The following is a 14,164-nucleotide window of genomic DNA, read 5'->3' on the forward strand; positions in this document are numbered from 1 at the left end:
TGTAATCCCAACAACATGGGAGGCTGAGGTAGGAGGATCAAAAGTTAGAGGCTAGTCTCAGCAACTTAGCGAGGGTCTAAGCAACTTATTGAGATCCTCTCTCAAAAATTTAAAAAAATAGAAATAAAAAGGACTTACAATGTGGCTCAGTAGTAAGGCACCTCTGGATTCAAGCCCCAGTACCAAAAAAGAAAGAAGAAGGGGAAGGGGAAGGGGAGGGAGGGGGAGGGGGAGAAGGAGGGGGAGGGGGAGAAGGAGGGGGAGGGGGAGAAGGAGGGGGAGGGGGGAGGAGAAGAAGGAGAATTCACAGATCTACTTGGAAAATTGGCACTTAAATAAAAATTCTAATTTGGATTCCACTTCAGTGATTATTATGTTTTTATAGCCGAGTGACTTGTGCTGCCAAGACACATGACATTAATCCCAAACTACCTTCACACAGTGTTTAAAATAGCAAACCAAAATGAACTGAGCACAAGCAACCTGAGCCAGACATGTGCTAAAGGAGTCACACTATAAATAGAAAAAAAGGAGGTTAGACAGAAAACAAGGTCAAAGAAACAACCAAAACACTGTCCTTCAATACAGTCCAAGAGTCTCTTTCCCAGGGCATAATGAGGAAAGCTTTGCTTTGTATGTTGTCCCTGAGGGCTTACACCTGCTGGGGTCTGAGAGCAGTTTTCAGTAAGCAGCATTCCCTTCTAACCATAGAGTAGGTTCACAGAGGAAACTTTGCCTTCTCATCTTTTCCGCAGAAGTTGGACTCCAGCATTGTGAAACATCCAATGCCCAGTGCTGACAAATCCCTTTGAGTTTCTGGAAGAGTAGGTTGCCCTGAGAGTGGTATGGTATGATCCATGCCAAAAACAACCATTCTACAGAATTAGACAAATGTGTATGTTCAGTGGTGAGTGTGGGGATTTCCCTCAGCCTATGGGAGGTAGAAGAAGCTATTGCTTAGCAGTGGAACAATTCAGGAACTCAAAAGGTCTGTTGTTTTATCACTCATCAGGGGGCAGAGGAGAGTTCTAGAAAGTCTTCCTCCACGCTCTATGAGTTTGCAGTAACTCTCCCTGGCTGTCTGCCCTGGCATGGACCAGAGATGTGTGCTGTACTGCTGTCGGAAGAATCCATGCATCACTGCAGCCTCCATTGGCAGAGATGACACCCCCACACTGGCTTCTCTGTACCGGAAAGGAAACTTCCAGAAGTTCCTGGGCACAATTACCTATTTCAGCTAGACTCAGGCTTAATTAAGTTAATTTCAGTTTAGTTTAATAGTGGATGTTCTTCAACAAATTACTCTGAGGGAGACATTTAGATTCTATAAACATTCAACAAAGTCTACTGTGGGTGTTTTGTATTTAAACCATTAAAATTAGATCCTACATTAGAGGAGGGAAATCCCTTCAAATTATTTATGTATTAAGGCTGTGCCTTAATTTTTGCTTTGCAAAGTCTGAGGGCTTCATAGCATACATGAGAATATCAAGAAAGATGAAGGAAGACCAAGTGAATGGGCACTGGGCCTTGGGAACCCCTCCCAATCCAGTCAAAGTATTGTGCTTTGGAATTCTAGGGAGGATTTCATTTGGTTAAAAAGCAAAAGAGTCAGGTGAGGTGGTCTGTAAACCCAGTGACTTGGGAGGTTGAAGCAGAAGGATTGCAAGTTCAAAGCCAGCCTCAGCAATTTAGCGAGGCCCTAAGCAATTTAGCAAGGTCCTGCCTCAAAATAAAAATAAAAGGGCTGGGAGTGTGACTCAGTGGTAAAGCACCCCTGAGTTAAATCCCGAGTACCAAAAAAGAAGAAGAAGGAGGAGGAGAAGAAGGAAGAGCAGCAAGAGGAGGAGGAGGAGGGGGAGAAAAGAAAATCTAGCAAAAAAGTATTTGAACAACTGTGTGTATAAATACATGTATGTATAGGTACGCACATATGCATGCAACGTGCATATACACACACACACATATATACCATATGTGCACATTTACAAAACCATCTATTTTAGGACTGTTTCATTTGCAACTTTATCTGTAAATTCAATTCATTAGTCGCAAACCCAACTTATTCTCTAGCTTAATGGGGGAAATGAGTGTATTGATTACTCTATCTTGAAAGTCAGAGGGTTGTCTGGTTTCAGGCACTGTGAGACTGTCATCAAGAGACCCTCGTTATCTCTCCCTTCCCCTTTCCTCAGTGTTGGTCTCATCCTCAGAAGGTACTTTCCTTGTGGCAACAAAGATGACCCTCAGGACCTCTGTATCTGCATAGTTCCTAGCACCCGCAATCTCAGAAGAATAAGAACCTCTTATTCAGGGCAAAGCAAGCTGGGCTCCACATGGTGGTGGCAAGGCCACGATGGGCCAGAGCGGTGTCAGGGCCTGTGCAGAGAACCTCCGTGGAGGAAGGCTGCCCAGGGCACAGCTCCAGAGCCCACGCAGGTGAAGCGACAGAACCTGCACTGGGTGAGGATGACATCCTTATGGTAGCTGGGGGACAGCCTGGCATGGGGAGTGGTCTTTCTAATCAGAGTAAGGAAAACATTTATGGAAGAGGTGGTTCAACATGAGCAGACGCTGCGTGAGGTGAAGAAGGTGCCTGTGTGAGGGAGGGTGGCAAAGGCAATGACGATGTTTGTAAATAAGTAACTATATCAAAGATGAGGAACCAGGTTCCTTACTGACTCATAAGGGAATTACAAATATAGAAAGGGAGAGAACTAATATGCACCCTATAACATTGGGTTGGAAATAGAGGTATAGGAGAAGACTCGTGATTTTAAAAATAGATGCTAATATAGAGATGATGACGATTGGGGGTCCTCTCCTGCATGGAGGAGGATGTTGGTGGTTTTTCTATCTATTACCTAAAAAACCTATCTATTCAATGAACACACAAGAGCCAATACTCTTCAAATGAGAGGGGGTGTGATGGGTCTAGCCATACCAACTCTGTCCTCTTACAACATGGAGGTGCCCAACTCTCCTTTATTTATAATATGCAGGTAAAAGGAAGCAAGGACCGGAAGGAGCTTCTGTGATGGACAGGATAGGGTGGAGTTAGGGGAGCCATCCTCTTAGGGGGAAAATTCCAGGAGACAGGGAACCACTCCCATGCAGCGCCACATGCTTCCTGGCAGTTCCTAGAAGCCAGGCCTCTGCATCCCGTGGCTCAACCTAGTCTGATTCTGCTAAATAAGGACAGCTTCCCACAGATGACTAATAGACATAGACGTAGATGACAGATCAGATACAGATGATGACAATAGTAGATAAAAAGATACAAACAGAGATGACTGACAAGAGATTGCAGGCATAGCCGGCACGGTGGCACACACCTGTAATCCTGGCAACTTGGGAAGCGGAGGTGGGATGATCACAAGTTCAAAGCCAGTCTTGGCAACTTAGCAAGACCCTGTCTCAAAATTTGAAAATATAAAATGAAATAAGGACCATAGATGTAGCTCAGTAGTAGAACACCTAGGGTTTGAGCCTCAATATCAGAAAAAGAGAGACAGATGTTAATGTTAAAGAGATAGATATACACAATAGGCATAGATAATAAGTAAACAAACATGGGTGGTAAGTGAAGATAGGTAGACAAAATAAATATAGATGTGTATGTTTGTGTGGGTTTATATATGTACACACATGTACATATATTTCCTAACTCTGCCCACTGATAACATCTGGAAGTAGGAATAACTCAGAAGCAATATACACACTAGGATCCAAGTCTTGGTTTCTAAATAACATTCCCCACTGAAAGAAACCAGGGAACCCTGAGGAAATGATAAATTTGGGGGCTGGGGAAGAAAAAGTACAAGACCAGCATGGAACACCTTTTTTTCGTATATTTTTTTATTGGTACACTGCAATAATACATGATGGTGGAATTTCTTGTTACAGATTCATACATGCACACAATGTAACAATATATTTGGCCAGTAACATTCCCCAGTATTTTCCCTTTTTCTTCCCTCCTCTCTCCCCTTGGTCCCTTTCCTCTACTCTTCTGATCTGCCTTCAATTTTAAGAATACGGAACATCTTATGCCTGAAGGAAGGAGGACCTAAAATGATAAGGATATGTCAAAAGGTCACAGAAGCCAGTCCACAGGCTGCTCCATAGGCCAAAATGTGACAAATTTAACAGAAAAATAAATAATGGTGGTAATGATTTTTTTTTTTTATACTGGAGATTGAACTCAGGTATTCTTAACCCCTGAGCCATATCCCTATCCCTTTTTATATTTTATTTAGAGAGAGAGTCATGCTGAGGCTTAGGGCCTCTCTAAGTTGCTGAGGCTGGCTTTGAACTCACAATCCTCCTGCCTCAGTCTCCCAAGCTGCTAGAATTACAGGTGCACGCCACCACACCTGGCTTGTTGGTAATGGACTTTAATTCATTAAATAAAATGTTTAAATAACCTAATACATTAAAAGTTTGATGAGATACTTCCATAATTTCAAGTACCTCCTTCCAAATGACTCAATAACATGTGAAGAAAGAAAAAGTTTACAGAGGCATAGCCTAGTAGTCACCACCTATTATGAGTTGAATTGTATCCCCCAGAATTCATACGTTGAAGTTCTAACCCCTAGTACCTCAGTCAGCCATGGTATTTGGAGACAGGACCTTTAAAGAGCTGAACAGGGTTAAATTAGGTCATAAAAGTAGGCGCTCATCCAATATGACTTGTGTCCTTACAAGAAGGGAGAGCAGGAAACACAGACCACGGAAAAGGTTCATGACCTAGAAGACAGTCATCTACAAGCCAAGGAGGAGGACTCAGAAGAACCAACTCTGCCAACACCTGGATCTCAAACATCCAGCCTCCAAGACTTTGAGGAAATAAATTTTGTTGTTGAAGTCAGCCAATCTGTGGTATTTTATTATGGCAGCCGGAGCTGACTGATACACCACCTTAATCAAATATGCAGAGTGAACATCCTCAGTGATAGGCAAAGCCAAGAGCAGGCACCGTCTGATAGGATGCCATGCAAAGGGCACAGTACTTTCTGTTATTCCTGCCAGGGATGCACAACCTGGATCTAACCAGAACACACCAGGAAAGTCCTAACTAAAGAAACTACTAAAAATAACCACCCTGTACTTAAAATTCTCAAGGTCTTGAAGTCAAAGAAAGGACTGAGGAATAATGACAAATGTACCCATTCTTTGGCAAATATTGATCAAACTTATAGTGTCATACGATAAAGCAAGTATATAAATATTTAGATATATACATATCTAAATTTAAAAATAAATACTAATGGAAGAAAAGCAGGATAAAGGGATAGGGAGTGACAGGAACTGCTGTTTTAGGTCAGATAACCAAGGAAGGCCTCTGAGGAGGGGATATTTGAGCAGACAAATGAACCAAAAAGGGAATTTTGCAGATATCTAGATCATTCCCAGCTGAAGCAGCAAGTGTCAAGTCCTGAGGCAAAAATATGCTCATTGATTTGAAAAAAGAGCAAAAAGTTCACAACGATGGCAGAGGCTGAGCCAGAGAAAGCATGATAGAAATCAAGCTAAAGGAATGACGTGCAGCCAGATTGTATCAAGGCTTTGAATATCAGGGTACGGAATTTAATCTTGCCCTTGAATGTCATAGAAAGCCATTGGAGAGTTTTGAAAGTGGAAGCAACATGAATCAATTTATGATTTTAAATTATCACATTAGTTGCTGCTTACTAAATAAACTTCTTTGGCAGCACAAGTAGATGTAGGAAGACTAACCCGGGGAGGCTTATTGTGGCCTGGTGAGAAATGATAAGGGTGGTAAAGGTGGAGCAGGAGGAAATGGCTCCAAAAACATGAACAGAGAATTCAGAGGCAAAAAGGTCTGTGGTTATAAACAACTCTCTCCTAGTCGGGTTTCTGTTGGAGGACTGAGAGGAGGATAGTTCATACACAGAACAGGGAATCCACTCAACTGCACCCTTTCTCACTTTATCTAAGGGCACTTGTCATGTTAGTCATAAAGAAGAATGACTCTATGACACGTGCCAGTAAATGGATGGATCTGGAAACTATCATGCTAAGTGAAATAGGTCAGTCCTGGAAACCAAAGCCAAATGTTGTCTCTGATATGTGGAGGCTAACACACAAGTGGGGAGGGGAGGAATAGAAGTTGAGTGGATCAGACAAAGGGGAATGAAGGAAGGGAGGGGAATGGGAACAGGAAATACAGCAGAATGAATCGGACATAACTTTCCTGTGTTCATATACAAATACACCACCAGTGGACTACACATCATGTACGACCACAAGAATGGGATCCTAATTCGAATGTTATACTCCATGTGTGTACATATGTCAAAATACACTCTACTATCATGTATATCTAAAAAGAACAAATAAAAAAGTAAAAAAATAATAAAAAAGAGCACTTGTCTACAAAGCACCTATGGTTGCTCCCTTCCACGACCCTTCCCACCCCACGTAAACTACTTCACACTCGCAGTCTTTGTCTCTGGGACAAATAAAGGCTGCAGGCTTCCTCTTATGGTCTTTGCTGTTTGTCTTCCACTTCCAGATTCCAAGCTCCCCAGAGGGCAGAGTCCTGTCTTGGGCAGCATGGAGCCTTAAGAGCAGCAGAGCCAGAATTGTGGTATGCCTTGCATAAAATAGGGGTGAATGTCTAACAAGGCAACTGTAGATGGAAGCATTTTTTAAAGAGAGGTTATTAGAACAAGGAGTTTACTGGGCGAAGCTATGTTATCTCAGATATTTGTCACTCTATTGGTTAACCAAATTTCTGCAGAACCTACTGGATGAGACAGGATATCCAGAGTCATTTCTCGGTAGGTCCTGAACAAAATTCTAGTTCTGAAGGAACAATTTTTGAACCTGCCTCACAATCAGTGGTGAAAATTCTTTCCAGTTCGGAAGTTTGGCAGAGTTTGCTTGTGCCTGACTGAGTAAGAACCCGATGTCAGGGCTGCCTGTATCAAAACACAGTTGCCATAATAAACAGGCTTTCGCTCTGCACAGAAGCATTCCAGAGAGATTAGGTTCCCTCCTGCTCCTGTTCACGAGGTTTGACCCATTCACATTACACTCTAGCTGTACGGGGAACACGCTCTTCAGCTAACACTTCAGAAAGAGTGCCTAGGCATTTACTAGCCCAGGCTTACAGGAAAAAAATTAAAAACCACTCTAAATCACCCTTAAACTGTTTCATCATAAACATGATTGATTCCCTTGATTTTTCTTCTTTTCCATCTGCTGCTGTGGATTTCCTTAAGTCTAAGGGCTTTGTCTTTTTTTGGCATTGTTGTGTCCACAGTTTGTCATTTCTTTGTCATTTCTTTGTCATTGTTGCATCATTGCTGATTTCATAGTCTGGAGCTCAGAGGGATCTGAAATATTTTACCTCACCAAAATAGGATACACATATGTATCCTGAGCATCTTTTCCAGATAGGGCCTAGGCCAGCAAACAATCAGAATTGCTATATTCCACTTACAACAGCAGGGGGCGCCTATCACAGGGATTTATGACACCTCCCTCCACCCTACCCCATTTAAGCATCATCAAAGCTCTTGATGGGATCCTCAACTGAGGCTGCAACATGAGCTGCCAGAAAACTTGCAACCGACCCAGAATACCAAAAAAGGCACTCACTCTCAGATTCCTTTTGCTGCCTTCTTGCTATGGAGTCTTGGTATTCTCTATCAATGCTAAAAATCTCACAGCTTTCCCTGACTTGGTCCATATCTTCCTTATAAATCAATTCATCTGCTGGTGTAGTGGCACACAACTATAATCCTAGTGACTAGGGAGGCTGAGGCAGGAGGACCACAAGTTCAAAGCCAGCCTCAGCAATTTAGCCATACCTTTTGCAACTTAGCAAAGACTGGTGGGTCAAAATAAAATTTTAAAAAGGACTGGGATGTAACTCAATGGTAAATCTCCCCTGAGTTCAATCCCTAGTACCATCAAAAAAGAAAAGGAAAAAAACTTAATTTTATTTAAAATAATCCAGAGAAATATTTAAATTACAAATAGTAATAACAATATATGAGCGCAAAAGCATTACTTTTTATATTAACAGAATTGCTTTAAGCCGGGGACAGTGGTACACACCTGTAATCCTAGCAGCTAGGGAGGCTAAGGCAGGAGAATTGAAGGTTCAAAGCCAACCTCAGCAATCTAAGGAGGCCCTAAGCAACTCAGTAAGTCACAGTCTCTAAATAAAATATATATTTTTAAAAAAAGGGGCTGGGGTTATTGGGGTTGTGGTTCAGTGGTAGAGCGCTCGCCTAGCATGTGTGAGGCACCAGGCTCAATCCTCAGTATCACATAAAAATATATAAATAAAGGTATTGTGTTCATCTACTACTAAAAAATATTTTTTTAAAAAGGGCTGGGGATGTGGCTCAGGGGTTAAACACACCTGGGTTCAATCCCTAGTACCAAAGGGGAAAAAAATGGCTTTAATCTAAAAACACTCAGAGAAACTTTTCAAAAATTTACAATCAATAAAAGAAAATCGAGGATGCATGCATGTTTTAGAAGAAAGGAAGGCAACTTACACCTTGTACAGCTGGATGCTACGTTGGACTCTTACGCACAGGAAAAATGCTAGGAACTTGCATAAACAGTTGCTGGATTTGTTGACTGAAGTTATAGGCTGTGCTGGGCCCACCAAACTACACGTTCTTGGAATCATCACTTATTAAGGAAGCATGAGTTCTGTTGAGCAAGACAAGCTGGGTCAAGCCTTTGAAGATGCTATTGAAGTACTAAGGCAGCATTCATCCGGAGATCTTCAGTACTCCCCAGATTACAAAAATTACCTGGCTTTCATTAACCATTGTCCTCACATCAGAGGACATTCCAGCTGCTATGGAGTGTTTCCTACAGAGGAACCTGTCTATAATTGGAGAACCGTGATAAACAGTGCTGCAGACTTCTATTTTGAAGGAAATATTCATCAACCTCTGCAGAACATAACTGAAAATCAGTTCATAGAACCTGCTGCCTTCCAGCAGAAGGGAGGAAAAGGCAGGAAGAAGCTCAGGCTGTTTGACTACCTTCACGAGTCCCTGTGCAATCCAGAGATGGCATCTTGTATTCAGTGGGTAGATAAAAACAAAGGCATCTTTCAGTTTGTATCAAAAAAACAAAGAAAAACTTGCTGAACTTTGGGAGAAAAGAAAAGGCAATCGGAAGACCATGACTTACCAGAAAATGGCCAGAGCCCTGAGGAATTACGGAAGAACTGGGGAAATCATCAAAATCCGGAGGAAGCTCACCTACCAGTTCAGGGAGGCCATTCTCCAAAGACTCTCTCCACCTCATTTCTTGGGTAAAGAGATCTTCTATTCAGTCTGTTCAACCTGATCCAGAATATCTCAGTTGAAATAACTGGAATGCCAATTTCAACTATGCGTATGCCAATTACCATGAGCTAAGTTACCCTGATTGCTAAATATATACTCTCTCATTTCCCCACTGCCTGGCTTCAGGCAACCCTACAAAGCCTTAGGATTTTTCTCTTAAAGCAGTTGGTCTTCCATCTCCACAGGTTCCACATCCATGGATGGAAAATATTGGAAAAAAACAATTGTTTCTGTACTTCACATGTACAAACTTATTTTCTTGTTATTCTCCCCAAATGATACAGTAATAACTATTTAGATAACATTTATTTTATATTGGTATTATAAGTAACCTAGAGATGATTTGAAGTATTTGAGTGGATGTTCCTTACTTTTAAGCAAATCCTACCTTATTTTATATAAGGAACTTTAGCGTCGGAGGATTTTGGTATCTGATCCTAGAACCAATCTCCCCAGAAGTTGCCAAGGGACAAAAAATAAAAAGAGGAAAAAAAAACCCCAATTAACTTAAATTATTCAATTAACTTTGCACTGAAAAATAAAGAAAGAAAGAAAGAAAAGAAAATCATGTGTGCTTCTATAAACTAGCAAGAGTTAGAACTGCTCAAGCCAAGGACTGAGGGAGAAAAGTTCCCAGAGAGGAGAGCAGAGTGAGGGACCACCACTTGCTTGGTTGCAGCCATTGGCTGAACCAGGTAAACTTGAGTTTCTAGATCATCAAGGGCTGAGGCACAAGAGACAGACTTAAAGGCCAGCTCTAGGTGGGAAGTCCAAGACCCTTCCCTTGAAGGTGGACTCTCAAAGGACTCTGAAAGAAGATCATCCGTTCCCCACTCCAGACATAAGCACAGTAAATGGCTTGTCAGACCTTAGTGCTGAGTGAAAGGGAAAGAGTTTTTCTCTAAGGATTTAAAACCACTTGGCAATTAAAAGGAATGAACTGCTTATAAACACAACATGGATCAACCTCAAAAACTTTACACAGAGAATTCAAAACCACAAGATAACCCTTGTGGGATTTACAGGCTAAAGTCTCACATTTACGTGGCCAAATAAACTTCACGCCAATAATTTAGTTTAAAGTGGTCCTGGACAGATACTGACCTAGTGCTCACATGGACAGACTATACAGGGTGCAGGGCCAGATAGTAAATATTTGGGGTTTTGTGGGCCATAGGGCAACTGCACAACTTTGCTATTGTAAGGCAAAAGCAGATATAGACAATATGTAAACAAATGGGTGCAGCTGTCTTCCAATAAAATTTTATTTACAAAATAGGCAGAGGGCAGGATTTGGCCCGTGGGCTGTAGTTTGCCAATCCCTGTCGTAGAGTCCTGAGAGAAGATAAAATTCCAAAAAACACAACCGGGCATCATGAAAATACTCTAAACACACAAATAAATAAGAGGGAAGTTTTAATTTAGGGAGAAAAGATAAATGGGAAATAAAGGCTAAGAACATTCCTGGAAAATGTAAACGTGAAGGGAGGTTTCGTCTTGTTCTGCCTGCTAGGCCAGAGTGGAAAACTGTGAAGGAAGACTCCATGAAGAAGAAGCAACAGAAAAAATACTCAGATCCTCCAAAGGCATATTTTGGAGTTGTTGGGAAAAAAATAAAACCAATAAGCATAAATTACTTCAAAATTTATGAGGTGGGTGTGGTGGCACACACCTGTAATCCCAGCAGCTCAGGAGGCTGAGGCAAGAAGATTACAAGTTCAAAGACAGCCTCAGCAATTAAGACTCTAAGCAACTTAGTGAGGCCATGTTTCAAAATAAAAAATAAAAAGGGCTGGGGAAGTGGCTCAGTGATTAAGAACCCCTGGGTTCAATCTTTGGAACCAAAACAAACAAACAAACAAACAAACAAACAAAAAGCCTTATGAGCAAGCACATTTGAAAAGAATCAAATATCACTCCTAGAAATGAGAAATGAAAAACTAAAATAAGAAACTCAATGGGGGTTGGGAAAGCAGTTCAGTGGCCGAGCACTTGCCTAGCATGCCCAAGGCCTTGGTTTCAATCCCCAGCACCACCAAGAAAAAAGAAAAAAAAGAAAGAAACTCACTAAAAGGTTGTAAGAGCAGGATTCATAGAATTAAAGAGAGAATTAATCAAATTGTGGAAATAAAAATTTTCCAGAGAGAAGTAAAGACAGGCAAAGAAATGGGAACTATAAAGAAAAGTGATTAAGAGATATAGAATGGAAAAGTACATTTGTCTAATGAGACATCCCAAAAGAGAGGAGGGGGGAAATAGGGTGAAGACACTATGTAAGTGATACCTGAGAACTTTCAGATCTTGATGAAAAATTCCAATCCACACATGAAGTCAAGTCCCGAGTAGATGAATAACAAGAAACATACCTAAATACATCCCAGTGAATGGCAAATTCCAGAAACAAGGACTTTGTGAAGTGCTCTCATGGGAGTGTTAGCTTTGAAGGGGCAGGTAGCTGACAGCAGCTAGAAGATGATCTTCAATGTTCGTCAAGGAAAAAAGAAAACAACTTCAATCTGAATATACACGTCTACATTTAGGAAAGACTTTCAAGAATGGGTACAAAGTAAATGTACTTTCAGAAAAACAAAAACGGGATTTGCTACCAGCAGACTGTTCCATCCCAGATGCAAAGATTAAATGTCCATCAGTCTCAGTCTTGGATTAAAATTGGAGACTACTAATCTCCAATTTACATAGAGAAAATAAAAATGGAAGAAGTAATAAATCCAAGAGCTCAAGAAAGAGGGGGAAGCAAAAGAAAGCGAAGGCACAAAATAAGATGATAAAAGGGGGAGGAATCACGAAGAAAGGGGTGAAAGTCTGAGTGAATACTGACCATACACAGTGACACGGATGATGGAAAAGAGATCAGGGATGGTGTCAACTTGTGGGGATTAAAATTCATGATATCATAATAGCATATAAATTGAGGGGAAATGGCTGAAATTCAAGTTCTAGGATCCTTCTATTTTTCAAGAGAGTTAGGAAAATGATTGACTTTAGACTACGATGAGCAGGCAAATTGAAATTTTTAAGGTAACCACAATTAATCCTCAATTCGTGTAGATAAAATAAATGGAAGAAGTAATAAATTCAGGATAGGAGAGGGGAAAAAATGGAAGAGAAAGCACAAAATAAGATGACAAAAATAAATCCAAATATGTTCTTACGCTAGACTTCAATGTTGCTCTTGCACAACTGATGGTTTGTGTAAAATAGCATACCCTTTTTGAAAATGGTTTGATCGTGTTCTATGTTAAAATTGGGTATGCTGATACCCTAGCATGCAACTATCCTAATTCCACTAAACAACAGGCCAGAGCAACTCTTGTGATTGTACACACACACAAGCATGCTTGTAAAACAGCCAGCCTCAGCAGCAACTTAGCCAGAACTTGTCTCAAAAAAAAAAAAAAAAAAATATGGAGGGGGCACTGAGGGTGTAACTCAGTGTACAGTACCCTTGTCAACGCCTCCCCACCAGTACTGCAAATAAATAAATAAATAAATAAATAGCACCACTTTTGTTAACATCATTATTAAATGAACCGATAAGTCCGTAAGTACCATCTCAGACCCCAGCCTTGCCACCACCTCTCATCACAACCTACTATGTCCAACCAGGAGGTAGTCTAGGTCAATAATAAGGCATTTCAGAAACAAAGACTAAGAGCAGCTGCAACCAAAAGACTTTCCTCATGACCACATACTATCTGAAATTACAAGAAACCAACAACTGTGATATGTTAAGGTATCAACAGAATGCCCAAAGTGCCACATACACACTGAGGTTGTGCAGATCACCAAGGTGAAAACAACTGGAAAATTGTTTATACAGGAAAACCTTTCCTGGAGACTGTCCTTTGCACTCAACTGCCATTCAGGACCATTTCCCTGCACTCTTGAGAATATTTACTGCTTCACACATGGCTGCTCATCCAACCCCAGGGTGTGCCATGGTATTTCAGAAGTCACTGGGCATTCCCAAGCCTGTTGACTGTAATTATGGCCTATGCCCAGGACAAAGAGTCAGAAAGAGGTGGGGGCAGGAGGGCAACCTCAAGGCTCAGTCCATCAATCTATGCAAGGATTACATGAAATGTATAATCCAATGGGATTTCACAACCAAATCCTGTCTACCCTTGATATCTCACTACCATCAGTGTCCTGAGGACTCAGGAATACTAAACTCTAGACATGCTATTTCTAGAGTAGGCATTAAATATTGGGGAAACTTGAGCTAAATCTGATTAATACTAGCTTTCCAGAAACATGTTTTCAGTAACATGACAATTTCAAAACAACTTGAAAATTCACTGTGTAAGTCAAAGACCTACATGGCAAAGTCCTGACTGAGCTAGCATTAGACTGGTCAATGAATACACAACAGCTTTATTGTTCACATGGTACTTAAACTCATTTTATCCATGTCCAAACAAAATACCATTAGCTGTTTTATTAGCTTTTCTGAGAACTGAACTCATAAAACAGATCTCCTAATTCGAGTCACATTGAATACGAAAAGTCAGAAGAAAAAGGAACATCTCTGAGGGAAAATAAAAAAACAAAGGGTCACCTCAACATATCTGGATTTGATGATTACTGGTCAAGATCACCCCAACAGTTTGGAGAGGAGGGGACAAAGGGAGAGAGTAGGGGGCATGAGAACAAAAAGGTGGCTGACCATGAGGGGAATCTGTTTGCAAATTTTTCTTTGGGATCCCATCCTACTAGCAGGATGAGGAGAGCACACACTGATGGGACAATGCCAGGCCCGCCTATCTAGTCTATTTTGTGTAACTGCCTGG

The 14,164-nt window shown here is 41.1% G+C and overlaps 1 pseudogene across 1 annotated transcript; it reads left to right on the plus strand.

Moving 5' to 3' along the window:
- Positions 1-8,518: 8,518 nt before the first annotated feature.
- Positions 8,519-9,442, plus strand: LOC306669370 (transcription factor Spi-C-like; annotated as a pseudogene). Its single transcript has one exon. The product of its transcript is annotated as a transcription factor Spi-C-like (transcript).
- Positions 9,443-14,164: the final 4,722 nt, after the last annotated feature.

This window comes from Sciurus vulgaris, assembly GCF_902686455.1.
Source record: "Sciurus vulgaris genome assembly, chromosome: 9".
Lineage (NCBI taxonomy): Eukaryota > Metazoa > Chordata > Mammalia > Rodentia > Sciuridae > Sciurus > Sciurus vulgaris.